Source organism: Lithobates pipiens, unplaced genomic scaffold (assembly GCF_037356315.1).
Source record: "Lithobates pipiens isolate NorthernLeopardFrog02 unplaced genomic scaffold, aLitPip1_a1.2 Scaffold_8, whole genome shotgun sequence".
Taxonomy (NCBI): Eukaryota; Metazoa; Chordata; class Amphibia; order Anura; family Ranidae; genus Lithobates; species Lithobates pipiens.
Genome location: NW_027507903.1, coordinates 577,811,466 through 577,833,629, shown reverse-complemented (window position 1 = coordinate 577,833,629; position 22,164 = coordinate 577,811,466). Strand labels below are relative to the sequence as shown.

Here is a 22,164-nt window from a genome sequence, read left to right as displayed (position 1 = left end):
AAAGCTCCTCCTCCATAGTGGTCCAAGCTGCTTAAATCTTGACATCCATGGTGGAAAAAGACCATCGAGCCAAGGGCACCGGGTGCCTGAAAGCGAAAGTATTTGGCTTGCCCAGGCTGGCTAATCATCCTCTTCCGTTTCATTTTCTGGAACAGGTTGACTATAAAAGGGAGAATCTAACCTGCAACCATGCAGATAGGGTCCAGTCCGGTATAGGTGGAGAACGCCTAAAGTTTCTGCCTTAGTTTTACCTACAGGTCAATGCTCTTTCACCGGAAACAAGGGCCTTGTTTCACCTTGCAAAAAGACACCGCCCAACACGCTTCCAGTATTCTTAATCAGTGACTGGGTTACAAATAAAGACAGTTCACCTTTAGCCTCATGTTGCCAGGTCCAGCAGAAGAAACCCAGGCCAAAAAACGAGGTCGAGGCCACTCTTGAATACAGGCAAGTGAAGAACGAGCAGCGCGTGCCAATCCCAGATTGTTCTACCCAGGCTGCGTGATGACAGAAAAGCTCTCTATAGTGTCACCAGGCACGTGACACACTTCCTCAACTCTAACGCATCTCAGTCTGCACGGAAGAAGCCGTCACTTATCTACTGTTTAAAACACATTGCTCAGTCTCCTCAGAGACTCTCAAAAATTGCCAGTGCTGACTGTATTTCAAGTCATCATGGCGGGGTATTGGGAAAAGTTTTCAATTAGCAATAATCACGCCTCAGGTGAACCTCATTGGCTATGATACTGCCACTGCGCAAAGCTAACCAAATCGGTGCCTGCCAACATCTGCCCTTCATTGAAGGAGAAATTGACATTGAGGTGAGACACATAAGTGTCATCCAGTGGGCCTCTGAGCATTCTGGGACTTGGCATGCTAATGAGACAGGGATGATGCATAAGTGGGCATTGTTTACCCACTGAATAGTGTTAGCATTTGAAAGAACTAAGGAGAATCTAAAGGGACAGGGCCCCTCGGTTGTCAGATAGGTTTCTCCCACAGCAGCCCTGAAGGGCCACTGGGAGCATATGTGTCTGAACAGCTATGCTGCTGAAAAAAGACCAAGGTGGAAGGATTTGGGCCCTTTGTTGAAAGTTTGCTAGATAACATGCCTGAACTGGAGCCCAGGTAAGCTGCCATAGACAAGGGTATTTGGGAAATATTTGGTCAAGCAATCACCTTCAGCCACCTTTATTTCTGGCAGATTACAGGAGCCTAGAAAGGGGGAAGTTAGGACATTTCATCTCTCTGAGCATTCCGCACAGATGTGCATAAAGACTGCCCTATTGGCAGCTCCAGGGGCTCTAGGGTTGGTGAGAGGCACCGCCCGAACAGGGACTTGAACCCTGGACCCTCAGATTAAAAGTCTGATGCTCTACCGACTGAGCTATCCGGGCTCTGAAAGCTCCTCCTCCATAGTGGTCCAAGCTGCTTAAATCTTGACATCCATGGTGGAAAAAGACCATCGAGCCAAGGGCACCGGGTGCCTGAAAGCGAAAGTATTTGGCTTGCCCAGGCTGGCTAATCATCCTCTTCCGTTTCATTTTCTGGAACAGGTTGACTATAAAAGGGAGAATCTAACCTGCAACCATGCAGATAGGGTCCAGTCCGGTATAGGTGGAGAACGCCTAAAGTTTCTGCCTTAGTTTTACCTACAGGTCAATGCTCTTTCACCGGAAACAAGGGCCTTGTTTCACCTTGCAAAAAGACACCGCCCAACACGCTTCCAGTATTCTTAATCAGTGACTGGGTTACAAATAAAGACAGTTCACCTTTAGCCTCATGTTGCCAGGTCCAGCAGAAGAAACCCAGGCCAAAAAACGAGGTCGAGGCCACTCTTGAATACAGGCAAGTGAAGAACGAGCAGCGCGTGCCAATCCCAGATTGTTCTACCCAGGCTGCGTGATGACAGAAAAGCTCTCTATAGTGTCACCAGGCACGTGACACACTTCCTCAACTCTAACGCATCTCAGTCTGCACGTAAGAAGCCGTCACTTATCTACTGTTTAAAACACATTGCTCAGTCTCCTCAGAGACTCTCAAAAATTGCCAGTGCTGACTGTATTTCAAGTCATCATGGCGGGGTATTGGGAAAAGTTTTCAATTAGCAATAATCACGCCTCAGGTGAACGTCATTGGCTATGATACTGCCACTGCGCAAAGCTAACCAAATCGGTGCCTGCCAACATCTGCCCTTCATTGAAGGAGAAATTGACATTGAGGTGAGACACATAAGTGTCATCCAGTGGGCCGCTGAGCATTCTGGGACTTGGCATGCTAATGAGACAGGGATGATGCATAAGTGGGCATTGTTTACCCACTGAATAGTGTTAGCATTTGAAAGAACTAAGGAGAATCTAAAGGGACAGGGCCCCTCGGTTGTCAGATAGGTTTCTCCCACAGCAGCCCTGAAGGGCCACTGGGAGCATATGTGTCTGAACAGCTATGCTGCTGAAAAAAGACCAAGGTGGAAGGATTTGGGCCCTTTGTTGAAAGTTTGCTAGATAACATGCCTGAACTGGAGCCCAGGTAAGCTGCCATAGACAAGGGTATTTGGGAAATATTTGGTCAAGCAATCACCTTCAGCCACCTTTATTTCTGGCAGATTACAGGAGCCTAGAAAGGGGGAAGTTAGGACATTTCATCTCTCTGAGCATTCCTCACAGATGTGCATAAAGACTGCCCTATTGGCAGCTCCAGGGGCTCAAGGGTTGGTGAGAGGCACCGCCCGAACAGGGACTTGAACCCTGGACCCTCAGATTAAAAGTCTGATGCTCTACCGACTGAGCTATCCGGGCTCTGAAAGCTCCTCCTCCATAGTGGTCCAAGCTGCTTAAATCTTGACATCCATGGTGGAAAAAGACCATCGAGCCAAGGGCACCGGGTGCCTGAAAGCGAAAGTATTTGGCTTGCCCAGGCTGGCTAATCATCCTCTTCCGTTTCATTTTCTGGAACAGGTTGACTATAAAAGGGAGAATCTAACCTGCAACCATGCAGATAGGGTCCAGTCCGGTATAGGTGGAGAACGCCTAAAGTTTCTGCCTTAGTTTTACCTACAGGGCAATGCTCTTTCACCGGAAACAAGGGCCTTGTTTCACCTTGCAAAAAGACACCGCCCAACACGCTTCCAGTATTCTTAATCAGTGACTGGGTTACAAATAAAGACAGTTCACCTTTAGCCTCATGTTGCCAGGTCCAGCAGAAGAAACCCAGGCCAAAAAACGAGGTCGAGACCACTCTTGAATACAGGCAAGTGAAGAACGAGCAGCGCGTGCCAATCCCAGATTGTTCTACCCAGGCTGCGTGATGACAGAAAAGCTCTCTATAGTGTCACCAGGCACGTGACACACTTCCTCAACTCTAACGCATCTCAGTCTGCACGTAAGAAGCCGTCACTTATCTACTGTTTAAAACACATTGCTCAGTCTCCTCAGAGACTCTCAAAAATTGCCAGTGCTGACTGTATTTCAAGTCATCATGGCGGGGTATTGGGAAAAGTTTTCAATTAGCAATAATCACGCCTCAGGTGAACCTCATTGGCTATGATACTGCCACTGCGCAAAGCTAACCAAATCGGTGCCTGCCAACATCTGCCCTTCATTGAAGGAGAAATTGACATTGAGGTGAGACACATAAGTGTCATCCAGTGGGCCGCTGAGCATTCTGGGACTTGGCATGCTAATGAGACAGGGATGATGCATAAGTGGGCATTGTTTACCCACTGAATAGTGTTAGCATTTGAAAGAACTAAGGAGAATCTAAAGGGACAGGGCCCCTCGGTTGTCAGATAGGTTTCTCCCACAGCAGCCCTGAAGGGCCACTGGGAGCATATGTGTCTGAACAGCTATGCTGCTGAAAAAAGACCAAGGTGGAAGGATTTGGGCCCTTTGTTGAAAGTTTGCTAGATAACATGCCTGAACTGGAGCCCAGGTAAGCTGCCATAGACAAGGGTATTTGGGAAATATTTGGTCAAGCAATCACCTTCAGCCACCTTTATTTCTGGCAGATTACAGGAGCCTAGAAAGGGGGAAGTTAGGACATTTCATCTCTCTGAGCATTCCTCACAGATGTGCATAAAGACTGCCCTATTGGCAGCTCCAGGGGCTCAAGGGTTGGTGAGAGGCACCGCCCGAACAGGGACTTGAACCCTGGACCCTCAGATTAAAAGTCTGATGCTCTACCGACTGAGCTATCCGGGCTCTGAAAGCTCCTCCTCCATAGTGGTCCAAGCTGCTTAAATCTTGACATCCATGGTGGAAAAAGACCATCGAGCCAAGGGCACCGGGTGCCTGAAAGCGAAAGTATTTGGCTTGCCCAGGCTGGCTAATCATCCTCTTCCGTTTCATTTTCTGGAACAGGTTGACTATAAAAGGGAGAATCTAACCTGCAACCATGCAGATAGGGTCCAGTCCGGTATAGGTGGAGAACGCCTAAAGTTTCTGCCTTAGTTTTACCTACAGGTCAATGCTCTTTCACCGGAAACAAGGGCCTTGTTTCACCTTGCAAAAAGACACCGCCCAACACGCTTCCAGTATTCTTAATCAGTGACTGGGTTACAAATAAAGACAGTTCACCTTTAGCCTCATGTTGCCAGGTCCAGCAGAAGAAACCCAGGCCAAAAAACGAGGTCGAGACCACTCTTGAATACAGGCAAGTGAAGAACGAGCAGCGCGTGCCAATCCCAGATTGTTCTACCCAGGCTGCGTGATGACAGAAAAGCTCTCTATAGTGTCACCAGGCACGTGACACACTTCCTCAACTCTAACGCATCTCAGTCTGCACGTAAGAAGCCGTCACTTATCTACTGTTTAAAACACATTGCTCAGTCTCCTCAGAGACTCTCAAAAATTGCCAGTGCTGACTGTATTTCAAGTCATCATGGCGGGGTATTGGGAAAAGTTTTCAATTAGCAATAATCACGCCTCAGGTGAACCTCATTGGCTATGATACTGCCACTGCGCAAAGCTAACCAAATCGGTGCCTGCCAACATCTGCCCTTCATTGAAGGAGAAATTGACATTGAGGTGAGACACATAAGTGTCATCCAGTGGGCCGCTGAGCATTCTGGGACTTGGCATGCTAATGAGACAGGGATGATGCATAAGTGGGCATTGTTTACCCACTGAATAGTGTTAGCATTTGAAAGAACTAAGGAGAATCTAAAGGGACAGGGCCCCTCGGTTGTCAGATAGGTTTCTCCCACAGCAGCCCTGAAGGGCCACTGGGAGCATATGTGTCTGAACAGCTATGCTGCTGAAAAAAGACCAAGGTGGAAGGATTTGGGCCCTTTGTTGAAAGTTTGCTAGATAACATGCCTGAACTGGAGCCCAGGTAAGCTGCCATAGACAAGGGTATTTGGGAAATATTTGGTCAAGCAATCACCTTCAGCCACCTTTATTTCTGGCAGATTACAGGAGCCTAGAAAGGGGGAAGTTAGGACATTTCATCTCTCTGAGCATTCCTCACAGATGTGCATAAAGACTGCCCTATTGGCAGCTCCAGGGGCTCAAGGGTTGGTGAGAGGCACCGCCCGAACAGGGACTTGAACCCTGGACCCTCAGATTAAAAGTCTGATGCTCTACCGACTGAGCTATCGGGGCTCTGAAAGCTCCTCCTCCATAGTGGTCCAAGCTGCTTAAATCTTGACATCCATGGTGGAAAAAGACCATCGAGCCAAGGGCACCGGGTGCCTGAAAGCGAAAGTATTTGGCTTGCCCAGGCTGGCTAATCATCCTCTTCCGTTTCATTTTCTGGAACAGGTTGACTATAAAAGGGAGAATCTAACCTGCAACCATGCAGATAGGGTCCAGTCCGGTATAGGTGGAGAACGCCTAAAGTTTCTGCCTTAGTTTTACCTACAGGTCAATGCTCTTTCACCGGAAACAAGGGCCTTGTTTCACCTTGCAAAAAGACACCGCCCAACACGCTTCCAGTATTCTTAATCAGTGACTGGGTTACAAATAAAGACAGTTCACCTTTAGCCTCATGTTGCCAGGTCCAGCAGAAGAAACCCAGGCCAAAAAACGAGGTCGAGGCCACTCTTGAATACAGGCAAGTGAAGAACGAGCAGCGCGTGCCAATCCCAGATTGTTCTACCCAGGCTGCGTGATGACAGAAAAGCTCTCTATAGTGTCACCAGGCACGTGACACACTTCCTCAACTCTAACGCATCTCAGTCTGCACGGAAGAAGCCGTCACTTATCTACTGTTTAAAACACATTGCTCAGTCTCCTCAGAGACTCTCAAAAATTGCCAGTGCTGACTGTATTTCAAGTCATCATGGCGGGGTATTGGGAAAAGTTTTCAATTAGCAATAATCACGCCTCAGGTGAACCTCATTGGCTATGATACTGCCACTGCGCAAAGCTAACCAAATCGGTGCCTGCCAACATCTGCCCTTCATTGAAGGAGAAATTGACATTGAGGTGAGACACATAAGTGTCATCCAGTGGGCCTCTGAGCATTCTGGGACTTGGCATGCTAATGAGACAGGGATGATGCATAAGTGGGCATTGTTTACCCACTGAATAGTGTTAGCATTTGAAAGAACTAAGGAGAATCTAAAGGGACAGGGCCCCTCGGTTGTCAGATAGGTTTCTCCCACAGCAGCCCTGAAGGGCCACTGGGAGCATATGTGTCTGAACAGCTATGCTGCTGAAAAAAGACCAAGGTGGAAGGATTTGGGCCCTTTGTTGAAAGTTTGCTAGATAACATGCCTGAACTGGAGCCCAGGTAAGCTGCCATAGACAAGGGTATTTGGGAAATATTTGGTCAAGCAATCACCTTCAGCCACCTTTATTTCTGGCAGATTACAGGAGCCTAGAAAGGGGGAAGTTAGGACATTTCATCTCTCTGAGCATTCCGCACAGATGTGCATAAAGACTGCCCTATTGGCAGCTCCAGGGGCTCTAGGGTTGGTGAGAGGCACCGCCCGAACAGGGACTTGAACCCTGGACCCTCAGATTAAAAGTCTGATGCTCTACCGACTGAGCTATCCGGGCTCTGAAAGCTCCTCCTCCATAGTGGTCCAAGCTGCTTAAATCTTGACATCCATGGTGGAAAAAGACCATCGAGCCAAGGGCACCGGGTGCCTGAAAGCGAAAGTATTTGGCTTGCCCAGGCTGGCTAATCATCCTCTTCCGTTTCATTTTCTGGAACAGGTTGACTATAAAAGGGAGAATCTAACCTGCAACCATGCAGATAGGGTCCAGTCCGGTATAGGTGGATAACGCCTAAAGTTTCTGCCTTAGTTTTACCTACAGGTCAATGCTCTTTCACCGGAAACAAGGGCCTTGTTTCACCTTGCAAAAAGACACCGCCCAACACGCTTCCAGTATTCTTAATCAGTGACTGGGTTACAAATAAAGACAGTTCACCTTTAGCCTCATGTTGCCAGGTCCAGCAGAAGAAACCCAGGCCAAAAAACGAGGTCGAGGCCACTCTTGAATACAGGCAAGTGAAGAACGAGCAGCGCGTGCCAATCCCAGATTGTTCTACCCAGGCTGCGTGATGACAGAAAAGCTCTCTATAGTGTCACCAGGCACGTGACACACTTCCTCAACTCTAACGCATCTCAGTCTGCACGTAAGAAGCCGTCACTTATCTACTGTTTAAAACACATTGCTCAGTCTCCTCAGAGACTCTCAAAAATTGCCAGTGCTGACTGTATTTCAAGTCATCATGGCGGGGTATTGGGAAAAGTTTTCAATTAGCAATAATCACGCCTCAGGTGAACGTCATTGGCTATGATACTGCCACTGCGCAAAGCTAACCAAATCGGTGCCTGCCAACATCTGCCCTTCATTGAAGGAGAAATTGACATTGAGGTGAGACACATAAGTGTCATCCAGTGGGCCGCTGAGCATTCTGGGACTTGGCATGCTAATGAGACAGGGATGATGCATAAGTGGGCATTGTTTACCCACTGAATAGTGTTAGCATTTGAAAGAACTAAGGAGAATCTAAAGGGACAGGGCCCCTCGGTTGTCAGATAGGTTTCTCCCACAGCAGCCCTGAAGGGCCACTGGGAGCATATGTGTCTGAACAGCTATGCTGCTGAAAAAAGACCAAGGTGGAAGGATTTGGGCCCTTTGTTGAAAGTTTGCTAGATAACATGCCTGAACTGGAGCCCAGGTAAGCTGCCATAGACAAGGGTATTTGGGAAATATTTGGTCAAGCAATCACCTTCAGCCACCTTTATTTCTGGCAGATTACAGGAGCCTAGAAAGGGGGAAGTTAGGACATTTCATCTCTCTGAGCATTCCTCACAGATGTGCATAAAGACTGCCCTATTGGCAGCTCCAGGGGCTCAAGGGTTGGTGAGAGGCACCGCCCGAACAGGGACTTGAACCCTGGACCCTCAGATTAAAAGTCTGATGCTCTACCGACTGAGCTATCCGGGCTCTGAAAGCTCCTCCTCCATAGTGGTCCAAGCTGCTTAAATCTTGACATCCATGGTGGAAAAAGACCATCGAGCCAAGGGCACCGGGTGCCTGAAAGCGAAAGTATTTGGCTTGCCCAGGCTGGCTAATCATCCTCTTCCGTTTCATTTTCTGGAACAGGTTGACTATAAAAGGGAGAATCTAACCTGCAACCATGCAGATAGGGTCCAGTCCGGTATAGGTGGAGAACGCCTAAAGTTTCTGCCTTAGTTTTACCTACAGGGCAATGCTCTTTCACCGGAAACAAGGGCCTTGTTTCACCTTGCAAAAAGACACCGCCCAACACGCTTCCAGTATTCTTAATCAGTGACTGGGTTACAAATAAAGACAGTTCACCTTCAGCCTCATGTTGCCAGGTCCAGCAGAAGAAACCCAGGCCAAAAAACGAGGTCGAGACCACTCTTGAATACAGGCAAGTGAAGAACGAGCAGCGCGTGCCAATCCCAGATTGTTCTACCCAGGCTGCGTGATGACAGAAAAGCTCTCTATAGTGTCACCAGGCACGTGACACACTTCCTCAACTCTAACGCATCTCAGTCTGCACGTAAGAAGCCGTCACTTATCTACTGTTTAAAACACATTGCTCAGTCTCCTCAGAGACTCTCAAAAATTGCCAGTGCTGACTGTATTTCAAGTCATCATGGCGGGGTATTGGGAAAAGTTTTCAATTAGCAATAATCACGCCTCAGGTGAACCTCATTGGCTATGATACTGCCACTGCGCAAAGCTAACCAAATCGGTGCCTGCCAACATCTGCCCTTCATTGAAGGAGAAATTGACATTGAGGTGAGACACATAAGTGTCATCCAGTGGGCCGCTGAGCATTCTGGGACTTGGCATGCTAATGAGACAGGGATGATGCATAAGTGGGCATTGTTTACCCACTGAATAGTGTTAGCATTTGAAAGAACTAAGGAGAATCTAAAGGGACAGGGCCCCTCGGTTGTCAGATAGGTTTCTCCCACAGCAGCCCTGAAGGGCCACTGGGAGCATATGTGTCTGAACAGCTATGCTGCTGAAAAAAGACCAAGGTGGAAGGATTTGGGCCCTTTGTTGAAAGTTTGCTAGATAACATGCCTGAACTGGAGCCCAGGTAAGCTGCCATAGACAAGGGTATTTGGGAAATATTTGGTCAAGCAATCACCTTCAGCCACCTTTATTTCTGGCAGATTACAGGAGCCTAGAAAGGGGGAAGTTAGGACATTTCATCTCTCTGAGCATTCCTCACAGATGTGCATAAAGACTGCCCTATTGGCAGCTCCAGGGGCTCAAGGGTTGGTGAGAGGCACCGCCCGAACAGGGACTTGAACCCTGGACCCTCAGATTAAAAGTCTGATGCTCTACCGACTGAGCTATCCGAGCTCTGAAAGCTCCTCCTCCATAGTGGTCCAAGCTGCTTAAATCTTGACATCCATGGTGGAAAAAGACCATCGAGCCAAGGGCACCGGGTGCCTGAAAGCGAAAGTATTTGGCTTGCCCAGGCTGGCTAATCATCCTCTTCCGTTTCATTTTCTGGAACAGGTTGACTATAAAAGGGAGAATCTAACCTGCAACCATGCAGATAGGGTCCAGTCCGGTATAGGTGGAGAACGCCTAAAGTTTCTGCCTTAGTTTTACCTACAGGTCAATGCTCTTTCACCGGAAACAAGGGCCTTGTTTCACCTTGCAAAAAGACACCGCCCAACACGCTTCCAGTATTCTTAATCAGTGACTGGGTTACAAATAAAGACAGTTCACCTTTAGCCTCATGTTGCCAGGTCCAGCAGAAGAAACCCAGGCCAAAAAACGAGGTCGAGACCACTCTTGAATACAGGCAAGTGAAGAACGAGCAGCGCGTGCCAATCCCAGATTGTTCTACCCAGGCTGCGTGATGACAGAAAAGCTCTCTATAGTGTCACCAGGCACGTGACACACTTCCTCAACTCTAACGCATCTCAGTCTGCACGTAAGAAGCCGTCACTTATCTACTGTTTAAAACACATTGCTCAGTCTCCTCAGAGACTCTCAAAAATTGCCAGTGCTGACTGTATTTCAAGTCATCATGGCGGGGTATTGGGAAAAGTTTTCAATTAGCAATAATCACGCCTCAGGTGAACCTCATTGGCTATGATACTGCCACTGCGCAAAGCTAACCAAATCGGTGCCTGCCAACATCTGCCCTTCATTGAAGGAGAAATTGACATTGAGGTGAGACACATAAGTGTCATCCAGTGGGCCGCTGAGCATTCTGGGACTTGGCATGCTAATGAGACAGGGATGATGCATAAGTGGGCATTGTTTACCCACTGAATAGTGTTAGCATTTGAAAGAACTAAGGAGAATCTAAAGGGACAGGGCCCCTCGGTTGTCAGATAGGTTTCTCCCACAGCAGCCCTGAAGGGCCACTGGGAGCATATGTGTCTGAACAGCTATGCTGCTGAAAAAAGACCAAGGTGGAAGGATTTGGGCCCTTTGTTGAAAGTTTGCTAGATAACATGCCTGAACTGGAGCCCAGGTAAGCTGCCATAGACAAGGGTATTTGGGAAATATTTGGTCAAGCAATCACCTTCAGCCACCTTTATTTCTGGCAGATTACAGGAGCCTAGAAAGGGGGAAGTTAGGACATTTCATCTCTCTGAGCATTCCTCACAGATGTGCATAAAGACTGCCCTATTGGCAGCTCCAGGGGCTCAAGGGTTGGTGAGAGGCACCGCCCGAACAGGGACTTGAACCCTGGACCCTCAGATTAAAAGTCTGATGCTCTACCGACTGAGCTATCCGGGTTCTGAAAGCTCCTCCTCCATAGTGGTCCAAGCTGCTTAAATCTTGACATCCATGGTGGAAAAAGACCATCGAGCCAAGGGCACTGGGTGCCTGAAAGCGAAAGTATTTGGCTTGCCCAGGCTGGCTAATCATCCTCTTCCGTTTCATTTTCTGGAACAGGTTGACTATAAAAGGGAGAATCTAACCTGCAACCATGCAGATAGGGTCCAGTCCGGTATAGGTGGAGAACGCCTAAAGTTTCTGCCTTAGTTTTACCTACAGGTCAATGCTCTTTCACCGGAAACAAGGGCCTTGTTTCACCTTGCAAAAAGACACCGCCCAACACGCTTCCAGTATTCTTAATCAGTGACTGGGTTACAAATAAAGACAGTTCACCTTTAGCCTCATGTTGCCAGGTCCAGCAGAAGAAACCCAGGCCAAAAAACGAGGTCGAGGCCACTCTTGAATACAGGCAAGTGAAGAACGAGCAGCGCGTGCCAATCCCAGATTGTTCTACCCAGGCTGCGTGATGACAGAAAAGCTCTCTATAGTGTCACCAGGCACGTGACACACTTCCTCAACTCTAACGCATCTCAGTCTGCACGTAAGAAGCCGTCACTTATCTACTGTTTAAAACACATTGCTCAGTCTCCTCAGAGACTCTCAAAAATTGCCAGTGCTGACTGTATTTCAAGTCATCATGGCGGGGTATTGGGAAAAGTTTTCAATTAGCAATAATCACGCCTCAGGTGAACCTCATTGGCTATGATACTGCCACTGCGCAAAGCTAACCAAATCGGTGCCTGCCAACATCTACCCTTCATTGAAGGAGAAATTGACATTGAGGTGAGACACATAAGTGTCATCCAGTGGGCCGCTGAGCATTCTGGGACTTGGCATGCTAATGAGACAGGGATGATGCATAAGTGGGCATTGTTTACCCACTGAATAGTGTTAGCATTTGAAAGAACTAAGGAGAATCTAAAGGGACAGGGCCCCTCGGTTGTCAGATAGGTTTCTCCCACAGCAGCCCTGAAGGGCCACTGGGAGCATATGTGTCTGAACAGCTATGCTGCTGAAAAAAGACCAAGGTGGAAGGATTTGGGCCCTTTGTTGAAAGTTTGCTAGATAACATGCCTGAACTGGAGCCCAGGTAAGCTGCCATAGACAAGGGTATTTGGGAAATATTTGGTCAAGCAATCACCTTCAGCCACCTTTATTTCTGGCAGATTACAGGAGCCTAGAAAGGGGGAAGTTAGGACATTTCATCTCTCTGAGCATTCCTCACAGATGTGCATAAAGACTGCCCTATTGGCAGCTCCAGGGGCTCATGGGTTGGTGAGAGGCACCGCCCGAACAGGGACTTGAACCCTGGACCCTCAGATTAAAAGTCTGATGCTCTACCGACTGAGCTATCCGGGCTCTGAAAGCTCCTCCTCCATAGTGGTCCAAACTGCTTAAATCTTGACATCCATGGTGGAAAAAGACCATCGAGCCAAGGGCACCGGGTGCCTGAAAGCGAAAGTATTTGGCTTGCCCAGGCTGGCTAATCATCCTCTTCCGTTTCATTTTCTGGAACAGGTTGACTATAAAAGGGAGAATCTAACCTGCAACCATGCAGATAGGGTCCAGTCCGGTATAGGTGGAGAACGCCTAAAGTTTCTGCCTTAGTTTTACCTACAGGTCAATGCTCTTTCACCGGAAACAAGGGCCTTGTTTCACCTTGCAAAAAGACACCGCCCAACACGCTTCCAGTATTCTTAATCAGTGACTGGGTTACAAATAAAGACAGTTCACCTTTAGCCTCATGTTGCCAGGTCCAGCAGAAGAAACCCAGGCCAAAAAACGAGGTCGAGACCACTCTTGAATACAGGCAAGTGAAGAACGAGCAGCGCGTGCCAATCCCAGATTGTTCTACCCAGGCTGCGTGATGACAGAAAAGCTCTCTATAGTGTCACCAGGCACGTGACACACTTCCTCAACTCTAACGCATCTCAGTCTGCACGTAAGAAGCCGTCACTTATCTACTGTTTAAAACACATTGCTCAGTCTCCTCAGAGACTCTCAAAAATTGCCAGTGCTGACTGTATTTCAAGTCATCATGGTGGGGTATTGGGAAAAGTTTTCAATTAGCAATAATCACGCCTCAGGTGAACCTCATTGGCTATGATACTGCCACTGCGCAAAGCTAACCAAATCGGTGCCTGCCAACATCTGCCCTTCATTGAAGGAGAAATTGACATTGAGGTGAGACACATAAGTGTCATCCAGTGGGCCGCTGAGCATTCTGGGACTTGGCATGCTAATGAGACAGGGATGATGCATAAGTGGGCATTGTTTACCCACTGAATAGTGTTAGCATTTGAAAGAACTAAGGAGAATCTAAAGGGACAGGGCCCCTCGGTTGTCAGATAGGTTTCTCCCACAGCAGCCCTGAAGGGCCACTGGGAGCATATGTGTCTGAACAGCTATGCTGCTGAAAAAAGACCAAGGTGGAAGGATTTGGGCCCTTTGTTGAAAGTTTGCTAGATAACATGCCTGAACTGGAGCCCAGGTAAGCTGCCATAGACAAGGGTATTTGGGAAATATTTGGTCAAGCAATCACCTTCAGCCACCTTTATTTCTGGCAGATTACAGGAGCCTAGAAAGGGGGAAGTTAGGACATTTCATCTCTCTGAGCATTCCTCACAGATGTGCATAAAGACTGCCCTATTGGCAGCTCCAGGGGCTCAAGGGTTGGTGAGAGGCACCGCCCGAACAGGGACTTGAACCCTGGACCCTCAGATTAAAAGTCTGATGCTCTACCGACTGAGCTATCCGGGTTCTGAAAGCTCCTCCTCCATAGTGGTCCAAGCTGCTTAAATCTTGACATCCATGGTGGAAAAAGACCATCGAGCCAAGGGCACTGGGTGCCTGAAAGCGAAAGTATTTGGCTTGCCCAGGCTGGCTAATCATCCTCTTCCGTTTCATTTTCTGGAACAGGTTGACTATAAAAGGGAGAATCTAACCTGCAACCATGCAGATAGGGTCCAGTCCGGTATAGGTGGAGAACGCCTAAAGTTTCTGCCTTAGTTTTACCTACAGGTCAATGCTCTTTCACCGGAAACAAGGGCCTTGTTTCACCTTGCAAAAAGACACCGCCCAACACGCTTCCAGTATTCTTAATCAGTGACTGGGTTACAAATAAAGACAGTTCACCTTTAGCCTCATGTTGCCAGGTCCAGCAGAAGAAACCCAGGCCAAAAAACGAGGTCGAGGCCACTCTTGAATACAGGCAAGTGAAGAACGAGCAGCGCGTGCCAATCCCAGATTGTTCTACCCAGGCTGCGTGATGACAGAAAAGCTCTCTATAGTGTCACCAGGCACGTGACACACTTCCTCAACTCTAACGCATCTCAGTCTGCACGTAAGAAGCCGTCACTTATCTACTGTTTAAAACACATTGCTCAGTCTCCTCAGAGACTCTCAAAAATTGCCAGTGCTGACTGTATTTCAAGTCATCATGGCGGGGTATTGGGAAAAGTTTTCAATTAGCAATAATCACGCCTCAGGTGAACCTCATTGGCTATGATACTGCCACTGCGCAAAGCTAACCAAATCGGTGCCTGCCAACATCTACCCTTCATTGAAGGAGAAATTGACATTGAGGTGAGACACATAAGTGTCATCCAGTGGGCCGCTGAGCATTCTGGGACTTGGCATGCTAATGAGACAGGGATGATGCATAAGTGGGCATTGTTTACCCACTGAATAGTGTTAGCATTTGAAAGAACTAAGGAGAATCTAAAGGGACAGGGCCCCTCGGTTGTCAGATAGGTTTCTCCCACAGCAGCCCTGAAGGGCCACTGGGAGCATATGTGTCTGAACAGCTATGCTGCTGAAAAAAGACCAAGGTGGAAGGATTTGGGCCCTTTGTTGAAAGTTTGCTAGATAACATGCCTGAACTGGAGCCCAGGTAAGCTGCCATAGACAAGGGTATTTGGGAAATATTTGGTCAAGCAATCACCTTCAGCCACCTTTATTTCTGGCAGATTACAGGAGCCTAGAAAGGGGGAAGTTAGGACATTTCATCTCTCTGAGCATTCCTCACAGATGTGCATAAAGACTGCCCTATTGGCAGCTCCAGGGGCTCATGGGTTGGTGAGAGGCACCGCCCGAACAGGGACTTGAACCCTGGACCCTCAGATTAAAAGTCTGATGCTCTACCGACTGAGCTATCCGGGCTCTGAAAGCTCCTCCTCCATAGTGGTCCAAACTGCTTAAATCTTGACATCCATGGTGGAAAAAGACCATCGAGCCAAGGGCACCGGGTGCCTGAAAGCGAAAGTATTTGGCTTGCCCAGGCTGGCTAATCATCCTCTTCCGTTTCATTTTCTGGAACAGGTTGACTATAAAAGGGAGAATCTAACCTGCAACCATGCAGATAGGGTCCAGTCCGGTATAGGTGGAGAACGCCTAAAGTTTCTGCCTTAGTTTTACCTACAGGTTAATGCTCTTTCACCGGAAACAAGGGCCTTGTTTCACCTTGCAAAAAGACACCGCCCAACACGCTTCCAGTATTCTTAATCAGTGACTGGGTTACAAATAAAGACAGTTCACCTTTAGCCTCATGTTGCCAGGTCCAGCAGAAGAAACCCAGGCCAAAAAACGAGGTCGAGGCCACTCTTGAATACAGGCAAGTGAAGAACGAGCAGCGCGTGCCAATCCCAGATTGTTCTACCCAGGCTGCGTGATGACAGAAAAGCTCTCTATAGTGTCAACAGGCACGTGACACACTTCCTCAACTCTAACGCATCTCAGTCTGCACGTAAGAAGCCGTCACTTATCTACTGTTTAAAACACATTGCTCAGTCTCCTCAGAGACTCTCAAAAATTGCCAGTGCTGACTGTATTTCAAGTCATCATGGCGGGGTATTGGGAAAAGTTTTCAATTAGCAATAATCACGCCTCAGGTGAACCTCATTGGCTATGATACTGCCACTGCGCAAAGCTAACCAAATCGGTGCCTGCCAACATCTGCCCTTCATTGAAGGAGAAATTGACATTGAGGTGAGACACATAAGTGTCATCCAGTGGGCCGCTGAGCATTCTGGGACTTGGCATGCTAATGAGACAGGGATGATGCATAAGTGGGCATTGTTTACCCACTGAATAGTGTTAGCATTTGAAAGAACTAAGGAGAATCTAAAGGGACAGGGCCCCTCGGTTGTCAGATAGGTTTCTCCCACAGCAGCCCTGAAGGGCCACTGGGAGCATATGTGTCTGAACAGCTATGCTGCTGAAAAAAGACCAAGGTGGAAGGATTTGGGCCCTTTGTTGAAAGTTTGCTAGATAACATGCCTGAACTGGAGCCCAGGTAAGCTGCCATAGACAAGGGTATTTGGGAAATATTTGGTCAAGCAATCACCTTCAGCCACCTTTATTTCTGGCAGATTACAGGAGCCTAGAAGGGGGGAAGTTAGGACATTTCATCTCTCTGAGCATTCCTCACAGATGTGCATAAAGACTGCCCTATTGGCAGCTCCAGGGGCTCAAGGGTTGGTGAGAGGCACCGCCCGAACAGGGACTTGAACCCTGGACCCTCAGATTAAAAGTCTGATGCTCTACCGACTGAGCTATCCAGGCTCTGAAAGCTCCTCCTCCATAGTGGTCCAAGCTGCTTAAATCTTGACATCCATGGTGGAAAAAGACCATCGAGCCAAGGGCACCGGGTGCCTGAAAGCGAAAGTATTTGGCTTGCCCAGGCTGGCTAATCATCCTCTTCCGTTTCATTTTCTGGAACAGGTTGACTATAAAAGGGAGAATCTAACCTGCAACCATGCAGATAGGGTCCAGTCCGGTATAGGTGGAGAACGCCTAAAGTTTCTGCCTTAGTTTTACCTACAGGTCAATGCTCTTTCACCGGAAACAAGGGCCTTGTTTCACCTTGCAAAAAGACACCGCCCAACACGCTTCCAGTATTCTTAATCAGTGACTGGGTTACAAATAAAGACAGTTCACCTTTAGCCTCATGTTGCCAGGTCCAGCAGAAGAAACCCAGGCCAAAAAACGAGGTCGAGGCCACTCTTGAATACAGGCAAGTGAAGAACGAGCAGCGCGTGCCAATCCCAGATTGTTCTACCCAGGCTGCGTGATGACAGAAAAGCTCTCTATAGTGTCACCAGGCACGTGACACACTTCCTCAACTCTAACGCATCTCAGTCTGCACGCAAGAAGCCGTCACTTATCTACTGTTTAAAGCACATTGCTCAGTCTCCTCAGAGACTCTCAAAAATTGCCAGTGCTGACTGTATTTCAAGTCATCATGGCGGGGTATTGGGAAAAGTTTTCAATTAGCAATAATCACGCCTCAGGTGAACCTCATTGGCTATGATGCTGCCACTGCGCAAAGCTAACCAAATCGGTGCCTGCCAACATCTGCCCTTCATTGAAGGAGAAATTGACATTGAGGTGAGACACATAAGTGTCATCCAGTGGGCCGCTGAGCATTCTGGGACTTGGCATGCTAATGAGACAGGGATGATGCATAAGTGGGCATTGTTTACCCACTGAATAGTGTTAGCATTTGAAAGAACTAAGGAGAATCTAAAGGGACAGGGCCCCTCGGTTGTCAGATAGGTTTCTCCCACAGCAGCCCTGAAGGGCCACTGGGAGCATATGTGTCTGAACAGCTATGCTGCTGAAAAAAGACCAAGGTGGAAGGATTTGGGCCCTTTGTTGAAAGTTTGCTAGATAACATGCCTGAACTGGAGCCCAGGTAAGCTGCCATAGACAAGGGTATTTGGGAAATATTTGGTCAAGCAATCACCTTCAGCCACCTTTATTTCTGGCAGATTACAGGAGCCTAGAAAGGGGGAAGTTAGGACATTTCATCTCTCTGAGCATTCCTCACAGATGTGCATAAAGACTGCCCTATTGGCAGCTCCAGGGGCTCAAGGGTTGGTGAGAGGCACCGCCCGAACAGGGACTTGAACCCTGGACCCTCAGATTAAAAGTCTGATGCTCTACCGACTGAGCTATCCGGGCTCTGAAAGCTCCTCCTCCATAGTGGTCCAAGCTGCTTAAATCTTGACATCCATGGTGGAAAAAGACCATCGAGCCAAGGGCACCGGGTGCCTGAAAGCGAAAGTATTTGGCTTGCCCAGGCTGGCTAATCATCCTCTTCCGTTTCATTTTCTGGAACAGGTTGACTATAAAAGGGAGAATCTAACCTGCAACCATGCAGATAGGGTCCAGTCCGGTATAGGTGGAGAACGCCTAAAGTTTCTGCCTTAGTTTTACCTACAGGTCAATGCTCTTTCACCGGAAACAAGGGCCTTGTTTCACCTTGCAAAAAGACACCGCCCAACACGCTTCCAGTATTCTTAATCAGTGACTGGGTTACAAATAAAGACAGTTCACCTTTAGCCTCATGTTGCCAGGTCCAACAGAAGAAACCCAGGCCAAAAAACGAGGTCGAGGCCACTCTTGAATACAGGCAAGTGAAGAACGAGCAGCGCGTGCCAATCCCAGATTGTTCTACCCAGGCTGCGTGATGACAGAAAAGCTCTCTATAGTGTCACCAGGCACGTGACACACTTCCTCAACTCTAACGCATCTCAGTCTGCACGTAAGAAGCCGTCACTTATCTACTGTTTAAAACACATTGCTCAGTCTCCTCAGAGACTCTCAAAAATTGCCAGTGCTGACTGTATTTCAAGTCATCATGGCGGGGTATTGGGAAAAGTTTTCAATTAGCAATAATCACGCCTCAGGTGAACCTCATTGGCTATGATACTGCCACTGCGCAAAGCTAACCAAATCGGTGCCTGCCAACATCTGCCCTTCATTGAAGGAGAAATTGACATTGAGGTGAGACACATAAGTGTCATCCAGTGGGCCGCTGAGCATTCTGGGACTTGGCATGCTAATGAGACAGGGATGATGCATAAGTGGGCATTGTTTACCCACTGAATAGTGTTAGCATTTGAAAGAACTAAGGAGAATCTAAAGGGACAGGGCCCCTCGGTTGTCAGATAGGTTTCTCCCACAGCAGCCCTGAAGGGCCACTGGGAGCATATGTGTCTGAACAGCTATGCTGCTGAAAAAAGACCAAGGTGGAAGGATTTGGGCCCTTTGTTGAAAGTTTGCTAGATAACATGCCTGAACTGGAGCCCAGGTAAGCTGCCATAGACAAGGGTATTTGGGAAATATTTGGTCAAGCAATCACCTTCAGCCACCTTTATTTCTGGCAGATTACAGGAGCCTAGAAAGGGGGAAGTTAGGACATTTCATCTCTCTGAGCATTCCTCACAGATGTGCATAAAGACTGCCCTATTGGCAGCTCCAGGGGCTCAGGGGTTGGTGAGAGGCACCGCCCGAACAGGGACTTGAACCCTGGACCCTCAGATTAAAAGTCTGATGCTCTACCGACTGAGCTATCCGGGTTCTGAAAGCTCCTCCTCCATAGTGGTCCAAGCTGCTTAAATCTTGACATCCATGGTGGAAAAAGACCATCGAGCCAAGGGCACTGGGTGTCTGAAAGCGAAAGTATTTGGCTTGCCCAGGCTGGCTAATCATCCTCTTCCGTTTCATTTTCTGGAACAGGTTGACTATAAAAGGGAGAATCTAACCTGCAACCATGCAGATAGGGTCCAGTCCGGTATAGGTGGAGAACGCCTAAAGTTTCTGCCTTAGTTTTACCTACAGGTCAATGCTCTTTCACCGGAAACAAGGGCCTTGTTTCACCTTGCAAAAAGACACCGCCCAACACGCTTCCAGTATTCTTAATCAGTGACTGGGTTACAAATAAAGACAGTTCACCTTTAGCCTCATGTTGCCAGGTCCAGCAGAAGAAACCCAGGCCAAAAAACGAGGTCGAGACCACTCTTGAATACAGGCAAGTGAAGAACGAGCAGCGCGTGCCAATCCCAGATTGTTCTACCCAGGCTGCGTGATGACAGAAAAGCTCTCTATAGTGTCACCAGGCACGTGACACACTTCCTCAACTCTAACGCATCTCAGTCTGCACGTAAGAAGCCGTCACTTATCTACTGTTTAAAACACATTGCTCAGTCTCCTCAGAGACTCTCAAAAATTGCCAGTGCTGACTGTATTTCAAGTCATCATGGCGGGGTATTGGGAAAAGTTTTCAATTAGCAATAATCACGCCTCAGGTGAACCTCATTGGCTATGATACTGCCACTGCGCAAAGCTAACCAAATCGGTGCCTGCCAACATCTGCCCTTCATTGAAGGAGAAATTGACATTGAGGTGAGACACATAAGTGTCATCCAGTGGGCCGCTGAGCATTCTGGGACTTGGCATGCTAATGAGACAGGGATGATGCATAAGTGGGCATTGTTTACCCACTGAATAGTGTTAGCATTTGAAAGAACTAAGGAGAATCTAAAGGGACAGGGCCCCTCGGTTGTCAGATAGGTTTCTCCCACAGCAGCCCTGAAGGGCCACTGGGAGCATATGTGTCTGAACAGCTATGCTGCTGAAAAAAGACCAAGGTGGAAGGATTTGGGCCCTTTGTTGAAAGTTTGCTAGATAACATGCCTGAACTGGAGCCCAGGTAAGCTGCCATAGACAAGGGTATTTGGGAAATATTTGGTCAAGCAATCACCTTCAGCCACCTTTATTTCTGGCAGATTACAGGAGCCTAGAAAGGGGGAAGTTAGGACATTTCATCTCTCTGAGCATTCCTCACAGATGTGCATAAAGACTGCCCTATTGGCAGCTCCAGGGGCTCAAGGGTTGGTGAGAGGCACCGCCCGAACAGGGACTTGAACCCTGGACCCTCAGAATAAAAGTCTGATGCTCTACCGACTGAGCTATCCGGGCTCTGAAAGCTCCTCCTCCATAGTGGTCCAAGCTGCTTAAATCTTGACATCCATGGTGGAAAAAGACCATCGAGCCAAGGGCACCAGGTGCCTGAAAGCGAAAGTATTTGGCTTGCCCAGGCTGGCTAATCATCCTCTTCCGTTTCATTTTCTGGAACAGGTTGACTATAAAAGGGAGAATCTAACCTGCAACCATGCAGATAGGGTCCAGTCCGGTATAGGTGGAGAACGCCTAAAGTTTCTGCCTTAGTTTTACCTACAGGTCAATGCTCTTTCACCGGAAACAAGGGCCTTGTTTCACCTTGCAAAAAGACACCGCCCAACACGCTTCCAGTATTCTTAATCAGTGACTGGGTTACAAATAAAGACAGTTCACCTTTAGCCTCATGTTGCCAGGTCCAGCAGAAGAAACCCAGGCCAAAAAACGAGGTCGAGGCCACTCTTGAATACAGGCAAGTGAAGAACGAGCAGCGCGTGCCAATCCCAGATTGTTCTACCCAGGCTGCGTGATGACAGAAAAGCTCTCTATAGTGTCAACAGGCACGTGACACACTTCCTCAACTCTAACGCATCTCAGTCTGCACGTAAGAAGCCGTCACTTATCTACTGTTTAAAACACATTGCTCAGTCTCCTCAGAGACTCTCAAAAATTGCCAGTGCTGACTGTATTTCAAGTCATCATGGCGGGGTATTGGGAAAAGTTTTCAATTAGCAATAATCACGCCTCAGGTGACCCTCATTGGCTATGATACTGCCATTGCGCAAAGCTAACCAAATCGGTGCCTGCCAACATCTGCCCTTCATTGAAGGAGAAATTGACATTGAGGTGAGACACATAAGTGTCATCCAGTGGGCTGCTGAGCATTCTGGGACTTGGCATGCTAATGAGACAGGGATGATGCATAAGTGGGCATTGTTTACCCACTGAATAGTGTTAGCATTTGAAAGAACTAAGGAGAATCTAAAGGGACAGGGCCCCTCGGTTGTCAGATAGGTTTCTCCCACAGCAGCCCTGAAGGGCCACTGGGAGCATATGTGTCTGAACAGCTATGCTGCTGAAAAAAGACCAAGGTGGAAGGATTTGGGCCCTTTGTTGAAAGTTTGCTAGATAACATGCCTGAACTGGAGCCCAGGTAAGCTGCCATAGACAAGGG

General features: G+C 48.1%; 23 non-coding genes across 23 annotated transcripts; all 23 read right to left on the bottom strand.

The window, feature by feature from the left end:
• Positions 1 to 623: 623 nt before the first annotated feature.
• LOC143964945 (U4 spliceosomal RNA) lies at positions 624 to 764 on the bottom strand. The gene has a single exon (XR_013271382.1). It is a non-coding gene; the product is annotated as a U4 spliceosomal RNA (small nuclear RNA).
• A 560-nt stretch (positions 765 to 1,324) lies between these two features.
• On the bottom strand, positions 1,325 to 1,397 carry TRNAK-UUU (transfer RNA lysine (anticodon UUU)). The gene has a single exon. It is a non-coding gene; the product is annotated as a tRNA-Lys (tRNA).
• A 627-nt stretch (positions 1,398 to 2,024) lies between these two features.
• Positions 2,025 to 2,165, bottom strand: LOC143965067 (U4 spliceosomal RNA). Its single transcript, XR_013271483.1, has one exon. It is a non-coding gene; the product is annotated as a U4 spliceosomal RNA (small nuclear RNA).
• A 560-nt stretch (positions 2,166 to 2,725) lies between these two features.
• Positions 2,726 to 2,798, bottom strand: TRNAK-UUU (transfer RNA lysine (anticodon UUU)). The gene has a single exon. It is a non-coding gene; the product is annotated as a tRNA-Lys (tRNA).
• Positions 2,799 to 3,425: 627 nt separating this feature from the next.
• On the bottom strand, positions 3,426 to 3,566 carry LOC143964944 (U4 spliceosomal RNA). The gene has a single exon (XR_013271381.1). It is a non-coding gene; the product is annotated as a U4 spliceosomal RNA (small nuclear RNA).
• A 560-nt stretch (positions 3,567 to 4,126) lies between these two features.
• Positions 4,127 to 4,199, bottom strand: TRNAK-UUU (transfer RNA lysine (anticodon UUU)). The gene has a single exon. It is a non-coding gene; the product is annotated as a tRNA-Lys (tRNA).
• Positions 4,200 to 4,826: 627 nt separating this feature from the next.
• On the bottom strand, positions 4,827 to 4,967 carry LOC143964943 (U4 spliceosomal RNA). Its single transcript, XR_013271380.1, has one exon. It is a non-coding gene; the product is annotated as a U4 spliceosomal RNA (small nuclear RNA).
• Positions 4,968 to 6,227: 1,260 nt separating this feature from the next.
• LOC143964941 (U4 spliceosomal RNA) lies at positions 6,228 to 6,368 on the bottom strand. Its single transcript, XR_013271379.1, has one exon. It is a non-coding gene; the product is annotated as a U4 spliceosomal RNA (small nuclear RNA).
• Positions 6,369 to 6,928: 560 nt separating this feature from the next.
• TRNAK-UUU (transfer RNA lysine (anticodon UUU)) lies at positions 6,929 to 7,001 on the bottom strand. The gene has a single exon. It is a non-coding gene; the product is annotated as a tRNA-Lys (tRNA).
• Positions 7,002 to 7,628: 627 nt separating this feature from the next.
• Positions 7,629 to 7,769, bottom strand: LOC143965066 (U4 spliceosomal RNA). Its single transcript, XR_013271482.1, has one exon. It is a non-coding gene; the product is annotated as a U4 spliceosomal RNA (small nuclear RNA).
• A 560-nt stretch (positions 7,770 to 8,329) lies between these two features.
• TRNAK-UUU (transfer RNA lysine (anticodon UUU)) lies at positions 8,330 to 8,402 on the bottom strand. Its single transcript has one exon. It is a non-coding gene; the product is annotated as a tRNA-Lys (tRNA).
• A 627-nt stretch (positions 8,403 to 9,029) lies between these two features.
• LOC143964940 (U4 spliceosomal RNA) lies at positions 9,030 to 9,170 on the bottom strand. The gene has a single exon (XR_013271378.1). It is a non-coding gene; the product is annotated as a U4 spliceosomal RNA (small nuclear RNA).
• Positions 9,171 to 10,430: 1,260 nt separating this feature from the next.
• LOC143964939 (U4 spliceosomal RNA) lies at positions 10,431 to 10,571 on the bottom strand. Its single transcript, XR_013271377.1, has one exon. It is a non-coding gene; the product is annotated as a U4 spliceosomal RNA (small nuclear RNA).
• A 1,260-nt stretch (positions 10,572 to 11,831) lies between these two features.
• On the bottom strand, positions 11,832 to 11,972 carry LOC143964938 (U4 spliceosomal RNA). Its single transcript, XR_013271376.1, has one exon. It is a non-coding gene; the product is annotated as a U4 spliceosomal RNA (small nuclear RNA).
• Positions 11,973 to 12,532: 560 nt separating this feature from the next.
• On the bottom strand, positions 12,533 to 12,605 carry TRNAK-UUU (transfer RNA lysine (anticodon UUU)). Its single transcript has one exon. It is a non-coding gene; the product is annotated as a tRNA-Lys (tRNA).
• A 627-nt stretch (positions 12,606 to 13,232) lies between these two features.
• LOC143965101 (U4 spliceosomal RNA) lies at positions 13,233 to 13,373 on the bottom strand. The gene has a single exon (XR_013271511.1). It is a non-coding gene; the product is annotated as a U4 spliceosomal RNA (small nuclear RNA).
• A 1,260-nt stretch (positions 13,374 to 14,633) lies between these two features.
• Positions 14,634 to 14,774, bottom strand: LOC143964937 (U4 spliceosomal RNA). Its single transcript, XR_013271375.1, has one exon. It is a non-coding gene; the product is annotated as a U4 spliceosomal RNA (small nuclear RNA).
• A 560-nt stretch (positions 14,775 to 15,334) lies between these two features.
• Positions 15,335 to 15,407, bottom strand: TRNAK-UUU (transfer RNA lysine (anticodon UUU)). The gene has a single exon. It is a non-coding gene; the product is annotated as a tRNA-Lys (tRNA).
• Positions 15,408 to 16,034: 627 nt separating this feature from the next.
• LOC143964935 (U4 spliceosomal RNA) lies at positions 16,035 to 16,175 on the bottom strand. Its single transcript, XR_013271374.1, has one exon. It is a non-coding gene; the product is annotated as a U4 spliceosomal RNA (small nuclear RNA).
• A 1,260-nt stretch (positions 16,176 to 17,435) lies between these two features.
• On the bottom strand, positions 17,436 to 17,576 carry LOC143965079 (U4 spliceosomal RNA). The gene has a single exon (XR_013271493.1). It is a non-coding gene; the product is annotated as a U4 spliceosomal RNA (small nuclear RNA).
• A 1,260-nt stretch (positions 17,577 to 18,836) lies between these two features.
• On the bottom strand, positions 18,837 to 18,977 carry LOC143964934 (U4 spliceosomal RNA). The gene has a single exon (XR_013271373.1). It is a non-coding gene; the product is annotated as a U4 spliceosomal RNA (small nuclear RNA).
• Positions 18,978 to 20,237: 1,260 nt separating this feature from the next.
• Positions 20,238 to 20,378, bottom strand: LOC143964933 (U4 spliceosomal RNA). The gene has a single exon (XR_013271372.1). It is a non-coding gene; the product is annotated as a U4 spliceosomal RNA (small nuclear RNA).
• Positions 20,379 to 21,638: 1,260 nt separating this feature from the next.
• LOC143964774 (U4 spliceosomal RNA) lies at positions 21,639 to 21,779 on the bottom strand. Its single transcript, XR_013271240.1, has one exon. It is a non-coding gene; the product is annotated as a U4 spliceosomal RNA (small nuclear RNA).
• Positions 21,780 to 22,164: the final 385 nt, after the last annotated feature.